We start from the raw sequence: 19,556 nt of genomic DNA on the forward strand, positions 1-19,556 counted from the left end.
TAACTTAATGATTTCGAAACGAGACATATATGTAACGATTATCGTTGTAACAACATTTAACTGTATATATATCATACTAAGATATATTAATATATCATAATATCATGATAATGTAATAATTTAACATCTCTTTAGATATAATAAACAATGGGTTAACAACATTTAACAAGATCGTTAACCTAAAGGTTTCAAAACAACATTTACATGTAACGACTAACGATGACTTAACGACTCAGTTAAAATGTATATACATGTAGTGTTTTAATATGTATCCATACACTTTTGAAAGACTTCAAGACACTTTTCAAAATACTTCTACTTAACAAAAATGCTTACAATTACATCCTCGTTCAGTTTCATCAACAATTCTACTCGTACAATACACAGCTTTTAGATGTATGTACTATTGGTATATACACTCCAATGATCAGCTCTTAGCAGCCCATGTGAGTCACCTAACATATGTGGGAACCATCATTTGGCAACTAGCATGAAATATCTCATAAAATTACAAAAATATTAGTAATCATTCATGACTTATTTACATGTAAACAAAATTACACATCCTTTATATCTAATCCATATACCAACGACCAAAAACACCTACAAACACTTTCATTCTTCAATTTTCTTCATCTAATTGATCTCTCTCAAGTTCTATCATCAAGTTCTAAGTGTTCTTCATAAATTCTATAAGTTCTAGTTTCATAAAATCAAGAATACTTCCAAGTTTGCTAGCTTACTTCCAATCTTGTAAAGTGATCATCCAACCTCAAGAAATCTTTCTTATTTACAGTAAGATATCTTTCTAATACAAGGTAATACTCATATTCAAACTTTGATTCAATTTCTATAACTATAACAATCTTATTTCGAGTGGAAATCTTACTTGAACTTGTTTTCGTGTCATGATTCTGCTTCAAGAACTTTCAAGCCATCCAAGGATCCTTTGAAGCTAGATCTATTTTTCTCATTTCCAGTAGGTTTATCCACAAAACCTGAGGTAGTAATGATGTTCATAACATCATTCGATTCATATATATAAAACTACCTTATTCGAAGGTTTAAACTTGAAATCACTAGAACATAGTTTAGTTAATTCTAAACTTGTTCGCAAACAAAAGTTAATCCTTCTAACTTGACTTTTAAAATCAACTAAACACATTTTCTATATCTATATGATATGCTAACTTAATGATTTAAAACCTGGAATCACGAAAAACACCGTAAAACCGGACATACGCCGTCGTAGTAACACCGCGGGCTGTTTTGGGTTTGATAATTAAAAACTATGATAAACTTTGATTTAAAAGTTGTTCTTCTGAGAAAATGATTTTTCTTATGAACATGAAACTATATCCAAAAATCATGGTTAAACTCAAAGTGGAAGTATGTTTTTCAAAATGGTCATCAAGACGTCGTTCTTTCGACTGAAATGACTACCTCTTACAAAAATGACTTGTAACTTATATTTCTGACTATAAACCTATACTTTTTCTGTTTATATTCATAAAATAGAGTTCAATATGAAACCATAGCAATTTGATTCACTCAAAACGGATTTAAAACGAAGAAGTTATGGGTAAAAGAAGATTGGATAATTTTTCTTGTTGTAGCTACGTGAAAATTGGTAACAAATCTATATTAATCATATCCTAGCTAACTTATATTGTATTATATATGTATTCTAATATATTATGTAATCTTGGGATACCATAGACACGTATTCAAATGTTTTGACATAACATATCGACCCATATATATATATATTATTTGGAACAACCATAGACACTCTATATGCAGTATTGTTTGAGTTAGCTATACAGGGTTGAGGTTGATTCCAAAAATATATATACTTTGAGTTGTGATCTAGCCTGAGATGTGTATACACTGGGTCGTGGTTTGATTCAAGATAATATATATCAATTTATTTCTGTACATCTAACTCTGGACAACTAGTTGTAGGTTACTAACGAGGACAGCTGACTTAATAAACTTAAAACATTAAAATGTATTAAAAATGTTGTAAATATATCTTGAACATACTTTAATATATATGTACATATTTGTTATAGCTTCGTGAATCGACCAGTGGCCAAGTCTTACTTCCTGACGAAGTAAAAATCTGTGAAAGTGAGTTATAGTCTCACTTTTAAAATCTAATATTTTTTGGATGAGAATACATGCAGCTTTATAAATGTTTTACAAAATAGACACAAGTACATGAAATTACTTTCTATGGTTGAACGATCGAAGCCGAATATGCCCCTTTTAATTGGTAACCTAAGAATTAGTAAACCAGTCTACTAATTGACGCGAATCCTAAAGATAGATCTATTGGGCCCAACAAACCCCATCCGTTGTAGCGGATGCTTTAGTACTTCGATGTTGTTTTATCATGTCCGATGGATGTCCCGGAATGATAGGGGATATTCTTATATGCATCTTGTTAATGTCGGTTACCAGGTGTTCAAACTATATGAATTATTTTTATCTCTATGTATGGGATGTGTATTGAAATATGAAATCTTGTGGTCTATTATTATGATTTGATAATATATAGGTTAAACATATAACTCACCAACATTTTTATTGACGTTTTAAGCATGTTTATTCTCAGGTGATTATTAAGAGCTTTCGCTGTTGCATACTAAAATAAGGACAAGATTTGGAGTCCATGCTTGTATGATATTATGTAAAAACTGCATTCAAGAAACTTATTTTTGATGTAATATATTCTTATTGTAAACCATTATGTAATGGTCGTGTGTAAACGGTATATTTTAGATTATCATTATTTGATAATCTACGTAATGCTTTTTAAACCTTTATAGATAAAATAAAAGTTATGGTTGTTTTAAAAATGAATGCAGTCTTTGAAAAACGTCTCATATAGAGGTCAAAACCTCGCAACGAAATCAATTAATATGGAACGTTTATAATCAATATGAACGGGACATTTCAGTTGGTATCCGAGCGTTGGTCTTAGAGAACCAAAAATTTGTATTAGTGTGTCTTATCGAGTTTGTTAAGATACATTAGTGAGTCTGGACTTCGACCGTGTTTTCTTTAAAAATGATTGCTTAACACTTTTGTTGGAAACTATATATTATTAACATGTAAATATTATGTGATATATTAACCTCTTAATGTGTTTGATATTGTGTGATAGATGTCTACCACTAGTACAAATCCCATCGATTCACCTAATAATAATGAAGAGTCGAATATATTTTGGGAAGATTCACAAATTCCCGAAGAGGAATCGGAAGAAGAGGAACCGGAAGAGGAGGAACCGGAAGAGGAGGAACCGGAAGAAGAGGAGGTTCCGGAGGAAGAAATATTGATACCTATAGTAAATCGATTAAATAAAAGAAAATCCTCAACCAACGGACCAAAGTTAATAATGGTCAATGGTGTTTCCGCCGAGGAAGCAAAATATTGGGAAGATTATCAATTTTTCGATGAATCGGATCCCGATGAGGATTCCGATGATGTTATAGAAATTACCTCGACCCAATTTAATAAAGCGAAAGAAAATAATAAGGGAAAACGTATAAAAATAGAGAAACCCGATTCCAACCCCGATGAACTTTATATGTATCGGCAACATCCGTATTTCCTAAAATGTAACAATGACCCGAGAACCTCTAAACCACCAGGTTTTTCTAAACCATTGTGGAAAACGACGGATCGTATTAGAGGAACACCATATATTCCTAGAAAATTAGGAAAACGAACCAAGTCCAAAGAAGAAGAAACCAGTGATTCAGATTAGAGGGTTGTAATCATGTTGTGTATTATCTGTATTGTAGTGTGCTTGTACTTTTATGTTCTATGTAAAAATTGCTTGTATTGTTTGTTAATTATCTTTTACGAATCTAATCCTTGTCTATTTTACAGTATAAAAACAAAATGGACGTTAAGGGTAGATAATCGAATATTTTAAAAGATCTACCAGAGGATATGATTGAGGAAATCTTGTCTAGAGTCGGTCAGAATTCATCATCACATTTAGTTATAGAGAAATTAACTTGTCAAACATTTGAAAGACTTTCCAGAAATGCCTTAGTTTATAAAAGGCTTTCCTTTGATAGGTGGGGTATATCACATTGGAAAGACCGTAAGTTACGCCGTATTTTCTTTAAAGCGTTAAATGCGGGAAACCCAAATGCAATTTTACCTTACGGGTTAAGAACCTATTTTGACTCAACATATCCCAACATACGATTTCGTGAGTTAGAAAGAACTTCTAACATGCAACATAAAGAAGCATGTTATACTTACGGGTTAGTGATGTTCGCTTCTTACCAAAGTGATAAAAAGAACATCGGATTACAACTTTTAAATAAAACCTTCCCACAAGTGACGGATTCAGTAGTTGGGGTGAGAAACAAGGTTTTTAGATTATTACGGGGCTGTTGGACATTACGAAACCCTCGTCCTTTTGACGACATTACAACATGCTGCCTAGCCAATGGTCATAACGGTTACTTTCCACAAGATCAAGGATGGGAAGTCGTCTTAGTAAAACCTGAATGCATGACTTGTTTCTGGACTTATGAATTACGTGTCTTTATTTCTTTTGCTGAACAACTTGCGTATTAACTAGAATTGCCTTCATAGCTGCCGAGTAGCAAAGTTATTATTTGCTATATTTTATCCTATATGTATAATAGCAGTATTTTAAGTTTGTAAAATATTGTATAAAGTTTGAACGCGAAATATTATTGTAAAAAGTTTTTCATGTAGAATCGTAGTAGTTGAATTGTATAATAGCTACTAAGTATGAACTTAACGGGTAGGTACTACCCGAATTAAAACTATAAAATGCTAATATGAAGAAAAAGCTTTTATAAATAATTTCATATTATGCTATGAAATACTATTGACTAATCTTAAATTCTATTTGATTAACTCAATTCTTTTAGCTATTTTTGAAGAAAATGACACCGGCGACTCGTCCGAACTTGAACATGAGTGAGGAAGACTTCTGTGTTTTCCTTGCTGCGAACATAGCCGCAGTGCAGGCGGCGATGCAAACTAACAATAACTCTGGATCTAGCAGTGGAACTAATTCCGCAAGAAATCGTGTAGGATGCTCCTACAAAGAATTCACTGCCTGCAAACCTTTAGAATTTTATGGAACCGAAGGACCAATTAGATTGTAATGGTGGACCGAGAAGGTCGAATCGGTGTTTGCCATAAGTAAGTGTACTGAAGAGGATAAAGTTAAGTACGCTACGCATACCTTCACAGCAGTGTTGTAAATCTCCTTATTTCTCCCCGAGATCTCTCCGAGATCTCATTTTTGGAAAGCCGCCGAGACGAGATGTCCATCTCCCGAGATTTCTCGGTCAACGGGGTCACATTTGGTCAAAGCCACGATTTCTCAAAATTTCTCCCTTATTTCTCGAATTTTCTCATAAAATCTCATAAGTGGTCGGATTTTCTCGCTCATTTCTTGGATTTTCTTGTAAAATCTTATAAAAATGTATATAAATATACATATATTGATTTATTTGTATATATTTATATTTTAAAAACTAAAAAGTCAATGTAAGTCAACGTCCGAGATCTCCCCGAGATTTTTTTGAGATGCCGAGATCTCCTAAAAAATGTCCAAACGAGATCTCCCAGAGATCCGAGATCTCCAACCTTGCTTCACAGGTACGACGTTAACATGGTGAAATACCTATCTCGAGCAGGTAGGACAAGATGCTGCTTACGCACTACCATGGTCAGCATTCAAGCAATTAATGAACGAGCAGTATCGTCCCAGAAACGAGGTCAATAAGCTCAAGGTAGAGCTTAGAGGATTACAAACGCAAGGTTTTGATATCACCACGTACGAACGATGATTCACAGAATTGTGCCTATTATGTCCCAGAACGTTCGAAAACGAAGAAGAGAAGATCGGCGCATTTGTAAAAGGGTTACCGGAAAGAATTCAAGAAGATGTGAGTTCACACGAGCCCGCCTCCATACAAAAGGCTAGTCGAATGGCTCACAAATTAGTGAACCAGATCGAAGGAAGGATTAAAGAGCAGACGACCGAAGAGGCTAACATGAAACAAGTCAAGAGAAAGTGGGAAGAAACCAATGACAAGAGTCACCAATACAACAACAACAATCACAACCACAATCGCAATAACTATCCGAATAACCGCAACATCAATCGCAATAACATCTACAACAAACGTCCCAACAACAACTACAATAACCGTCCCAACAACAATAACAACAATAACAACATCATCAACAATAACAATCCCAACAACAATCCCAATAACAACAATGGCAACAAAAACCAAAAACAACCATGCCAAAGATGTGAAGAGCATCACCTGGGGTTCTGCATGACATTTTGCAACAGGTGTAAAAGAAATGGTCATAGCGCTAAGAAGTGCGAAATCTACGGACCAATGCATAACAGAACTAAAGGAATAAATAATTTCAGAACCAATAACACCGCCATAGTTTGTTTTGGATGTAGAAAACCGGGCCACTTTAATAGAAATTTCCTGAATCAGGGGAATACTAATGGGCAGGGCCGCGGAAGAGTTTTCAATATTAATACGGCAGAAGCGCAGGAAGACCCGGAGTTTGTTACGGGTACGTTTCTCATTAACAATAAATCTGCTTATGTTTTATTTGATTTGGGTGCAGATAGAAGCTATATGAGAAGAGATTTTTGTGCTAAACTAATTTGTTCACCGACGCCCTTGGATAATAAATTTTTACTCGAATTAGTAAACGGTAAATTAATTACAGCAGATAATATATGTCGGAATCGAGAAATTAAACTGGTTAGCGAAACATTTAAGATTGACTTGATACCAGTAGAGTTAGGGAGTTTTGATGTGATAATCGGTATGGACTGGTTGAAAGAAGTGAAAGTAGAGATCGTTTGTTACAAAAATGCAATTCGCGTTATACGAGAAAAAGGAAAACCCTTAATGGTGTACGGAGAAAAGAGCAACGCGAAGTTAAATCTTATTAGTAACCTGAAGGCACAAAAACTAACAAGAAAAGGTTGCTATGCTGTGCTAGCACACGTCGAGAAAATCAATTCTGAAGAAAAGAACATCAATGATGTTCCCGTCGCAAAAGAATTTTCTGATGTATTTCCGAAAGAATTACCAGGACTACCTCCACACCGGTCCATTGAATTTCAAATAGACCTTGTACCGGGAGCTGCACCAATAGCTCGTGCTCCATACAGACTCGTACCCAGTGAAATGAAGGAATTTCAGAGCCAATTACAAGAACTTTAAGAGCGTGGTTTCATTCGACCAAGCACGTCACCGTGGGGAGCTCCTGTTCTGTTTGTCAAGAAGAAATATGGTACATTCAGGTTGTGTATCGACTACCGAGAGTTGAACAAACTTACCATCAAGAACCGCTACCCACTACCGAGAATCGACGACTTATTTGATCAACTACAAGGCTCGTCGGTTTATTCGAAGATTGATTTACGTTCTGGGTATCATCAAATGCGGGTGAAGGAGGATGATATTCCAAAGACTTCTTTTAGGACGCGTTACGGTCATTACGAGTTTATGGTTATGCCCTTTGGGTTGACTAACGCACCAGCTGTGTTCATGGACCTCATGAACTGAGTGTGTGGACCATATCTTGACAAGTTTGTCATTGTTTTCATCGATGACATACTTATTTACTCGAAGAATGATCAAGAGCACGAAGAACATTTGAGAAAAGTGCTAGAGTTGTTGAGAGAAGAAAAACTGTACGCTAAGTTTTCAAAGTGTGCATTTTGGTTGGAAGAAGTTCAATTCCTCGGTCATATAGTGAACAAAGAAGGTATTCAGGTGGATTCAGCAAAGATTGAAACCGTTGATGTGACGATCGCTCCAAATCCATATGGACAATACGTCATTCATTGATTTCATTGCGAGGTATTTGACCTCTATATGATACGTTTTATAAACATTGCATTCTTTTGAAAAGGCACACCATAAATGAATATTTAAATCAAAGATTTTCGACATCTGATGATTTCTACATATAGACAATCACCGTAAATAATAGTTTACAATAGTACTTCCGTTGACAATGCAGTCAAAATAAGATACATGGTGATGATTTGGTGAATGCAACGTTTCCTTGAAAAGTATGTCATGTAAGACTCCATGCACATAGCTTGTCTAACATATAAGCAACAGCGGAAGACTTCTAGTAAACCTGAGAATAAACATGCTAACAAGTGTCAACACAAAGGTTGGTGAGTTCATAGTTTTATTGTTTCGTATAATCTGTATGTAAAGGTGAATCACAAGATTTTAGTTGTTTCATCCAGAAACGTTTATCAATAGATTTTATAAAAATGGATCACAAGATTTCAGTTGTTTCATCCAGAAACGTTTATCAATAGATTCTACATAACAGAGCACCCTGGTAACTAAACTTTAACGTTATAATGATAAATACCCCATTCGTTTTAATACACGCAAACCAACGTGTCCTAAACTCAAATAACACACGTCCGTTAAAAGGCTAGCGCTCTAGCTCGGACGGGGATGTCAAGCCCTATGGATCCATATACTATTATTCGCGCCCACCAGTCCACATCCTATGTACTGGCAGTTACTAGTTACCAAAGCTAAGGGATTTTCGGTTTAAATTCAGTGTAGAATTAAGTATGTACTTGTATCCATTGCGTTTAAAATAAATTGCATGTATTCTCAGCCCAAAAATGTATATTGCAAAAGCAATTAAAAAGGGAGCAAATGAAACTCACGCATATAAATATTGTATATCGGTTAACAAAGCAATTGCATGTATTCTCAGCCCAAAAATGTAGAGAGTAAAAGGGATCTTATGAAACTCACCTTAGCAGCATATAAAGTCGTTCACCAAAATGTGATCGAAACTCGGATTACCAAATAACCGTAGATCTCAACGTATCAGTATTGAGATTCAATATTGTAGAAAAGTACGTAGACGTAACGGAGATGATAAACACTAGGTTTGATTCATAAATATACCCCCCGAACATTACCCATAACCTCCTTGGCAATAACCCATAATTTCCTTAGCTCTAGCTTTCTTGTAAATTTATTTTAAAAGTGACACGCTCATAACCTCGTCGTAGTATTTTATGTATAATACTAATAATATTACTAATAATAATTAGATTAATAATAATATTAATCTTAATAATAATAATAATAATAATAATAATAATAATAATAATAATATTAAATAAAATAAATAAATATCTACGGAGTAATTAAAATAAGATCAGAAACAGAAATGATCGGGTATTTATAGTTGTGGCCTGTCCCTGGTGTCCATGCGATCGCATAGCTGGGAAGGCTATATCCCATGCGATCGCATGGGCCGGCTGTCCAGCACACAATCCTTTTGTTTTCTTGCTTGTCGACATATTTTAATATTAATATAATATATATAATTTATATAATTAATTATATATTATATTAAATTCATGTGCATAGTTGATTTGTAATTTTTGTCCCGAAAAGTCGTACGTCGTCACTCGACTTATGTCCCGGTTCCGGTTTTTCGAACGCCCTTTCGTACGCTGAGAAAACTAGTTCTTTTCGTTTCGTGACTCTTACATTTGTCAAAATATAGTCTTAAAACATCCATAAACTATACCACTGTAGCAAAGTTACTGTAGCAAAGTCAATTTTTACTGTAGCAATTCACCGTAGCAAAGTCAATTTTTACTGTAGCAATTTCATTGTAGCAAATAGTGATTTTCGAAAACACTGTAGCATTTTGGGTACTGTAGCAATTTGAAAATACTGTAGTAAATTAGTGTTTTACTGGTTCGTCTTAAATGCTTTAGTTAACTTATCTAAATATCAATCGAATCAATAAACGAATGTTACTATCGTTTACTAAATAACTTGAAATTATATATATGTATATATCTTTTTAATATACATAAATCAATTTTTAAATACACATTGGAAGTTATTTATAAATAAATTTTAATAATAAATATTTCAACTTATCATATATATTCAAATAGATATTTAAACCAATAAGTTTAATGTACGGTATCAAATAATTAATACATTGTTACCTTTTCAAGTTATAGTATATATGTATCTATTTACATATAATTGTTCGCGAATCGTCGAAAACAACCGAAGGGTATTTAAATATATAAAAGTAGTTCAAAAATTTTGAGATTCAGTTTTACAGACTTTGCTTATCGTGTCGGAAATGTTAATCATACAAAGATTAAGTTTAAATTTGGTCAGAAATTTCCGGGTCATCACAGTTGAAAAGTGGGAAACCTGGAAAACTCCGAAACACATACACCAATTTTTAGGGCTAGCTGGTTATTACAGGAGATTCATCCAAGATTTTTCCAAAATAGCAAAACCCTTGACTGCATTAACGCATAAAGGGAGGAAATTTGAATGGAAGGATGAACAAGAAAAAGTGTTTCAATTGTTAAAGAAAAAGTTAACTACGGCACCTATATTGTCATTACCTGAAGGAAATGATGATTTTGTGATATATTGTGACTGCTCAAAGCAAGGTCTCGGTTGTGTATTAATGCAACGAACGAAAGTAATTGCTTATGCGACTAGACAATTGAAGATTCACGAGAAGAATTATACGATGCATGATTTGGAATTAAGCGCGGTTGTTTTTGTATTAAAGACTTGGAGGCACTACTTATATGGGGTCAAAAGTATTATATATACCGACCACAAAAGTCTTCAACACATATTTAACTAGAAACAACTGAACATGAGGCAGCGCAGGTGGATTGAATTGTTGAATGATTATGACTTTGAGATTCGTTACCACCCGGGGAAGGCGAATGTGGTAGCCGACGCATTGAGTAGAAAGGACAGAGAACCCATTCGAGTAAAAGCTATGAATATAATGATTCACAATAACCTTACTACTCAAATAAAGGAAGCGTAACAAGGAGTTTTAAAAGAGGGAAATTTAAAGGATGAAATACCCAAAGGATCGGAGAAGCATCTTAATATTCAAGAATACGGAACCCGGTATAGGGCTGAAAGGATTTGGGTACCAAAATTTGGAGATATGAGAGAAATGGTACTTAGAGAAGCTCATAAAACCAGATACTCAATACATCCTGGAACGGGGAAGATGTACAAGGATCTCAAGAAATATTTTTGGTGGCCGGGTATGATAGCCGATGTTGCTAAATGCGTAGGAGAATGTTTGACATGTTCTAAGGTCAAAGCTGAGCATCAGAAACCATCAGGTCTACTTCAACAACCCAAAATTCCGGAATGGAAATGGGAAAACATTACCATGGATTTCATCACTAAATTGCCAAGGACTGCAAGTGGTTTGATACTATTTGGGTAATAGTTGATCATCTCACCAAATCAGCACACTTCCTGCCAATAAGAAAAGATGACAAGATGGAGAAGTTAGCACGATTGTATTTGAAGGAAGTCATCTCCAGACATGGAATACCAATCTCTATTATCTCTGATAGGGATGACAGATTTATTTCAAGATTCTGGCAGACATTACAGCAAGCATTAGGAACTCGTCTAGACATGAGTACTGCTTATCATCTATAAACTGATGGGCAGAGCGAAAGTACGATACAAACGCTTAAAGACATGCTACGAGCATGTGTTATTGATTTAGGAAATAGTTGGGATCGACACCTTCCGTTAGCAGAATTTTCCTACAACAATAGTTACCATTCAATCATTGAGATGGCGCCGTTTGAAGCACTCTATGGTAGAAAGAACAGGTCTATGATTTATTGGAGTGAAGTGGGGGATAGACAGATTACGAGTCCGGAGATAATACAAGAAACTACAGAGAAGATCTTCCAAATTCAACAACGGTTGAAAACCGCCCAAAGTCGACAAAAGAGCTACACTGACATTAAAAGAAAATATATAGAATTCAAAATTAGAGAGATGGTCATGCTTAAAGTTGCACCTTGGAAAGGTGTTGTTCGATTTGGTAAATGAGGGAAATTAAATCCAAGGTATATTGGACCATTCAAGATTATTGATCGTGTCGGAGCAGTAGCTTACCGACTTGAGTTACCTCAACAACTCGCGGCTGTACATAACACTTTCCACGTCTCGAATTTGAAGAAATGTTTTGCTAAAGAAGAACTCACTATTCCATTAGACGAAATCCAAATCAATGAAAAATTTCAATTCATCGAAGAACCCGTCGAAATAATGGATCGTGAGGTTAAAAGACTTAAGCAAAACAAGATACCAATTGTTAAGGTTCGATGGAATGCTCGTAGAGGACATGAGTTCACTTGGGAATGAGAAGATTAGATGAAAAAGAAATACCCGCACCTATTTCCAGAAGATACATCAACACCTCCAACTGCTTAAAATTTCGAGACGAAATTTATTTAACGGGTAGGTACTGTAGTGACCTGAACTTTTCCATGTTATTATATATTAAATGAAATTGTTATTTACATGATTAAGTGTTTCTAACATGTTAAGCAATCAAACTTGTTAAGACTTGATTAATTGAAATAGGTTTCATATAGTCAATTGACCACCCAAGTTGACCGGTGATTCACGAACGTTAAAACTTGTAACATGATATTATGATAAGTAAGTATCTCATTAGGTATTTTAACAATGAGTTATATATATAAAATTGAGTTTATTGAATTAAGAAACTCGAAACGATATATATAACGATTATCGTTATAACAACGTCTTACTAAATACATATGAATCATATTAAGATATTGATACACTATGTTTAATCATTATAAATGATAAGTAAATATGTCATTAAGTGTATTAACAATGAACTACATATGTAAAAACAAGACTACTAACTTAATGATTTCGAAACGAGACATATATGTAACAATTATCGTTGTAACAACATTTAACTGTATATATATCATACTAAGATATATTAATATATCATAATATCATGATAATGTAATAATTTAACATCTCTTTAGATATAATAAACAATGGGTTAACAACATTTAACAAGATCGTTAACCTAAAGGTTTCAAAACAACATTTACATGTAACGACTAACGATTACTTAACGACTCAGTTAAAATGTATATATATGTAGTGTTTTAATATATATTCATACACTTTTGAAAGACTTAAATACACTTATCAAAATACTTCTACTTAACAAAAATGCTTACAATTACATCCTCGTTCAGTTTCATCAACAATTCTACTCGTATGCACCCGTATTCGTACTCGTACAATACACAGCTTTTAGATGTATGTACTATTGGTATATACACTCCAATGATCAGCTTTTAGCAGTACATGTGAGTCACCGAACACATGTGGGAACCATCATTTGGCAACTAGCATGAAATATCTCATAAAATTACAAAAATATTAGTAATCATTCATGACTTATTTACATGTAAACAAAATTACACATCCTTTATATCTAATCCATATACCAACGACCAAAAACACCTACAAACACTTTAATTCTTCAATTTTATTCATCTAATTGATCTCTCTCAAGTTCTATCTTCAAGTTCTAAGTGTTCTTCATAAATTCTATAAGTTCTAGTTTCATAAAATCAAGAATACTTCTAAGTTTGCTAGCTTACTTCGAATCTTGTAAAGTTATCATCCAACCTCAAGAAATCTTTCTTATTTATAGTAAGATATCTTTCTAATACAAGGTAATACACCTATTCAAACTTTGATTCAATTTCTATAACTATAACAATCTTATTTCGAGTGGAAATCTTACTTGAACTTGTTTTCGTGTCATGATTCTGCTTCAAGAACTTTCAAGCCATCCAAGGATCCTTTGAAGCTAGATCTATTTTTCTCATTTCCGGTAGGTTTATCCACAAAACCTGAGGTAGTAATGATGTTCATAACATCATTCGATTCATATATATAAAACTACCTTATTCGAAGGTTTAAACTTGAAATCACTAGAACATAGTTTAGTTAATTCTAAACTTGTTCGCAAACAAAAGTTAATCCTTCTAATTTGACTTTTAAAATCAACTAAACACATGTTCTATATCTATATGATATGCTTACTTAATGATTTAAAACCTGGAATCACGAAAAACACCGTAAAACCGGACATACGCCGTCGTAGTAACACCGCGGGCTGTTTTGGGTTTGATAATTAAAAACTATGATAAACTTTGATTTAAAAGTTGTTCTTCTGGGAAAATGATTTTTCTTATGAACATGAAACTATATCCAAAAATCATGGTTAAACTCAAAGTGGAAGTATGTTTTTCAAAATGGTCATCAAGACGTCGTTCTTTCGACTGAAATGACTACCTCTTACAAAAACGACTTGTAACTTATATTTCTGACTATAAACCTATACTTCTTTTGTTTAGATTCATAAAATAGAGTTCAATATGAAACCATAGCAATTTGATTCACTCAAAACGGATTTAAAACGAAGAAGTTATGGGTAAAAGAAGATTGGATAATTTTTCTTGCTGTAGCTACGTGAAAATTGGTAACAAATCTATATTAATCATATCATAGCTAAATTATATTGTATTATACATGTTAATATATTATGTAATCTTGGGATACCATAGACACGTATTCAAATGTTTTGACATATCATATTGATCCATATATATATATATTATTTGGAACAACCATAGACACTCTATATGCAGTATTGTTTGAGTTAGCTATACAGGGTTGAGGTTGATTCCAAAAATATATATACTTTGAGTTGTGATCTAGCCTGAGACGTGTATACACTGGGTCGTGGTTTGATTCAAGATAATATATATCAATTTATTTCTGTACATCTAACTCTAGACAACTAGTTGTAGGTTACTAACGAGGACAGCTGACTTAATAAACTTAAAACATTAAAATGTATTAAAAATGTTGTAAATATATTTTGAACATACTTTGATATATATGTACATATTTGTTATAGCTTCGTGAATCGACCAGTGGCCAAGTCTTATTTCCTGACGAAGTAAAAATCTGTGAAAGTGAGTTATAGTCTCACTTTTAAAACTAATATTTTTTGGATGAGAATACATGCAGCTTTATAAATGTTTTACAAAATAGACACAAGTACATGAAACTACTTTCTATGGTTGAACGATCGAAGCCGAATATGCCCCTTTTACTTGGTAACCTAAGAATTAGTAAACCAGTCTACTAATTGACGCGAATCCTAAAGATAGATCTATTGGGCCCAACAAACCCCATCCGTTGTAGCGGATGCTTTAGTACTTCGATGTTGTTTTATCATGTCCGATGGATGTCCCGGAATGATAGGGGATATTCTTATATGCATCTTGTTAATGTCGGTTACCAGGTGTTCAAACTATATGAATTATTTTTATCTCTATGTATGGGATGTGTATTGAAATATGAAATCTTGTGGTCTATTATTATGATTTGATAATATATAGGTTAAACCTATAACTCACCAACATTTTTGTTGACGTTTTAAGCATGTTTATTCTCAGGTGATTATTAAGAGCTTCCACTGTTGCATACTAAAATAAGGACAAGATTTGGAGTCCATGCTTGTATGATATTATGTAAAAACTGCATTCAAGAAACTTATTTTTGATGTAATATATTCTTATTGTAACCATTATGTAATGGTCGTGTGTAAACGGTATATTTTAGATTATCATTATTTGATAATCTACGTAATGCTTTTTAAACCTTTATAGATAAAATAAAGGTTATGGTTGTTTTAAAAATGAATGCAGTTTTTGAAAAACGTCTCATATAGAGGTCAAAAACTCGCAACGAAATCAATTAATATGGAATGTTTATAATCAATATGAACGGGACATTTCACCCGCACCAATGCTCGCGCCAAAAAAGTGTAGACCCGCCATCACCTATTGCTTTCTTGACGAATATCTGAAAGGAATCTGTAATTCATCGATATGAAACCCCGCACGAATAATATTATTCCAAATGCCTACGGTTGGGATGCGAGCAAGCTCACGCCCCTCCTGAAGGCCACCGTCAATTCCATAAATGCTACGAATAAGTTTAACCCATAGACAATTGGATTCGGCTTCGATATTAAACCTCCACCACCACTTGCCTAGAAGGGCTAAATTTTTTCCCTTAAGTTAACCAATGTTTAACCCCCCCCCCCCCCCCCCCCCCCCCCCCGCCCCATATTTAGAAAGAGTACAATCCCATTTAACCCAAGACATTTTAGAACCCGAAGTGTCCCCACCCCAAAAAAAAGTTCTTCTTACACACTCATGATATTTATGCACACAAGGTGGAGCACTGTAGATGGAGAAGAAGTACAACGGTAGACTATTAAGGACCGACTTAATGAGGACAAGTCTTCCACCATACGACATCGAACGCATTTTTCAAACCGAGAGACGAGATTTGAACTTTTCAATAACCGGATTCCAATCATCTAATTTCTTCATCTTCGCGCCAATGGGAAGACCTAAATATACAAAAGGGAGTTTCCCCGCCCGACATCCCATTTGAGAAGCTAAGTTTTCAACCTCATCATGCCCGACCCCATAGAGACAACTCTTATTGAAATTGACTTTAACACCCGAGGAGAGTTCGAAGCACTTAAGAATGTAGATAAGGTTACGCGCGTTTGATCTAGACCATTCACAAAAAAAGATGGTATATCCGCATACTGAAGATGTGAAATTAGGACTTTGTCGGAACCTACTTCCACACCCTTGAAAAGACCCTTATCCACCGCTGCTTTTGATAAAATGTTAAGACCCTCTGCCGCGATTATGAAAAGAAAGGAGGATAGCGGGTCACCTTGCCGGACGCCCTACCCATAGAGAACTCACGTGTTGGGACCCATTAATGAGGATCGAGATCGTAGCCGTGCTAAGACAAGATAAAATCCATTTACACCATTTTTCCCGAAACCCATACTCCTCATGACCTCAATAAGAAAGTCCAAGTTTAAGCTATCGAAAGCTTTCTCGAAATCCACTTTAAAGATGATCCCTTTCTGCCGAGAAGATTTTAAAAACTCTAGCGTTTTGTTTGCAATGAGCACCCCATCCAAGATGAACCTTTGTTTAAGAAACGCACTCTGCTCTGAACCAATAAACTTAGGGATTACCTTCCTTAGTCTCAAGGAGAGCAATTTTGCAACGATTTTGTAGTAACTCCCAATAAGACTAATAGGCCGATAATCACTAAGACCAAGTGAATCTGCCTTTTTCGGGATCAATGTGACAAAAGAAGCGTTGCATTCGCGAGAGAATTCACCCTTTTCCCAAAACCATGTGACTGCCTCAATAACATCAACCCGAATGATATCCCAAAATTTCTTGAAAAAACGAATGTTAAAACCATCCGGCCCGGGAGCTTTCGATGAACCACAATCACCAATCTCCTCTAAGATCTCTGCTTCAGTTATAGGAACTTCCAGGCTAGCTGCTTCCTCGGTAGATAATGTTGGCTAGCTTAGGTCTTCGAGGCTCGGCCTTTCAAACATGTTGTTTTCGAAAACCCCTTTATAATGATTATATGCTGCTTCTTTTATGTCCAAAGGATTTTCATTCCACACCCCATCAATGTTTAACCCTCGAATGTTGTCTTTGTTATGTCTCATTTTAATCACCGAATGAAAGAACTTCGAGTTTTCATCACCCTCGGTTACCCATTTTACCCGTGCCTTTTGCTTTAGCATGTTCGTTTTTGTTCTCTCTTTTTGTAACCAATCCTTCCTTGCATTGACCCATTGCTTGACCTCCTCCGTATTCAAAGGACCTGATTCTGCCTTAATTTCTAGTTTAAGCGCGATATCCTTGTGAAACTCTATCTCACTATCAATGTTGCCAAACCTTGTTTTACTTTTCATTAAGAGCCTGCTTAGTCTTTTTAAGCTTGTTCCTAAGTAAGCAATCTTTCCTGTACCCCCCCTTCATAATCTTCATTCCATATACCCTTAATAAATTCGGCTACCCCCTCCATTTCCAACCATTCATCAAAAACCTTGATAGGTTTCGACCCGAAATTTTGGTCATCATCTTTTAGCACAATAAGACAATGGTCTTAGTGTTTCCTTTTTGAGAGCTATCATAGATAAATTCTTCCACAACTCAAAGAAACTAGCATTCATTAGAAACCTATCAATTTTACTAAACTTAAAACCAACATCACTTACTCGTGTGATTTTCCTTCCACCTAAGGGGATATCAATCAGCTCGCAATTGTCTATGAACTCGTTGAATTGCTTAGCCCGAATTTCTATGAAGTTACAGCTCGATATATCCCCCTCTTCGCGTACCTCGTTGAAATCCCCACCAATGACCCATGGATCATTCCCATCCCCAACAATCTCAGTGAGCTTGTCCCAACATATCCTTTTGTTCGCATCACTATGTGGACCGTAAATGTTGATGATATTGCAACCCGAACCTGAGCTTTTCCAAACACCTCGAACCCCAATGCAAAAGTCAAACACAAAAGAGTCAGTGGCATCAAAAATTTTAGAATCCCAGATAATTATCAGCCCACCCGATTTACCCACTTTAGGTTTCTGAATAAATTCACAGTCACATGAACATAAAAATGGATATCGACATTTTACACAAAAATGATTTCGTACGTTTATTTAACCATTGGACTTTATCCCACGCTTCACCAACCAACGGTAATTTAAAAAAAAAACTTGAAACCTATTATGAGTATATATACTTTTATTTTTCTAAAACATTTTACGATATAATGATTCCCATTATTTTAACCTTTTAACAAAATGATTCTTAATTATATTTAGTTTTGGAAAACAAAATTATCATATTTATTTGATTTATTTTCAAACGTACAAAACGTTTTTAGTTTAAAAAGAACTTTATCATTAAAATATTTTATAAGATAATTTGTTTATTTTGAAAGAACTGAATTAAAGCTTTGTACTATAAATTTGCAAATATTTTTATTGTTTCAAAAAGGTAAAAGTATCACTAAATAATAATTTCGAAAAGATTTTAAATCATATAATAAACTTTGAAATATAATTATTTTTGAAAAAATAAATATTATATTATTAAATAAATATTTTAATAATATGTACAAATTTATAATTTTTAAATAAAGATATATATATATATATATATATATATATATATATATATATATATATATATATATATATATATATATATATATATGTTTTACAAAGTGATTAAATATAATATTAACTAGATATAAAACATTTTAGTTTCAAAGAATACTATCATATATATATATATATATATATATATATATATATATATATACATATATATATATATATATATATATATATATATATATATATATACCTTTATCAATAATTAGACTTAAATTGCCAATAAACTATATCACACTAAATGTAACTTGAACGTTCGAGTGTTTTGGTCATTTGCTTCATTAAATCATCGTCTTGTTATATATATATATATATATATATATATATATATATATATATATATATATATATATATATATATATATATATGTGTATATATATATATATATGTGTGTATATATATATATATGTATATATATATATATATATGTATATATATATATATATATATATATGTGTAT

Source organism: Rutidosis leptorrhynchoides, chromosome 1 (genome assembly GCF_046630445.1).
Source record: "Rutidosis leptorrhynchoides isolate AG116_Rl617_1_P2 chromosome 1, CSIRO_AGI_Rlap_v1, whole genome shotgun sequence".
Lineage (NCBI taxonomy): Eukaryota > Viridiplantae > Streptophyta > Magnoliopsida > Asterales > Asteraceae > Rutidosis > Rutidosis leptorrhynchoides.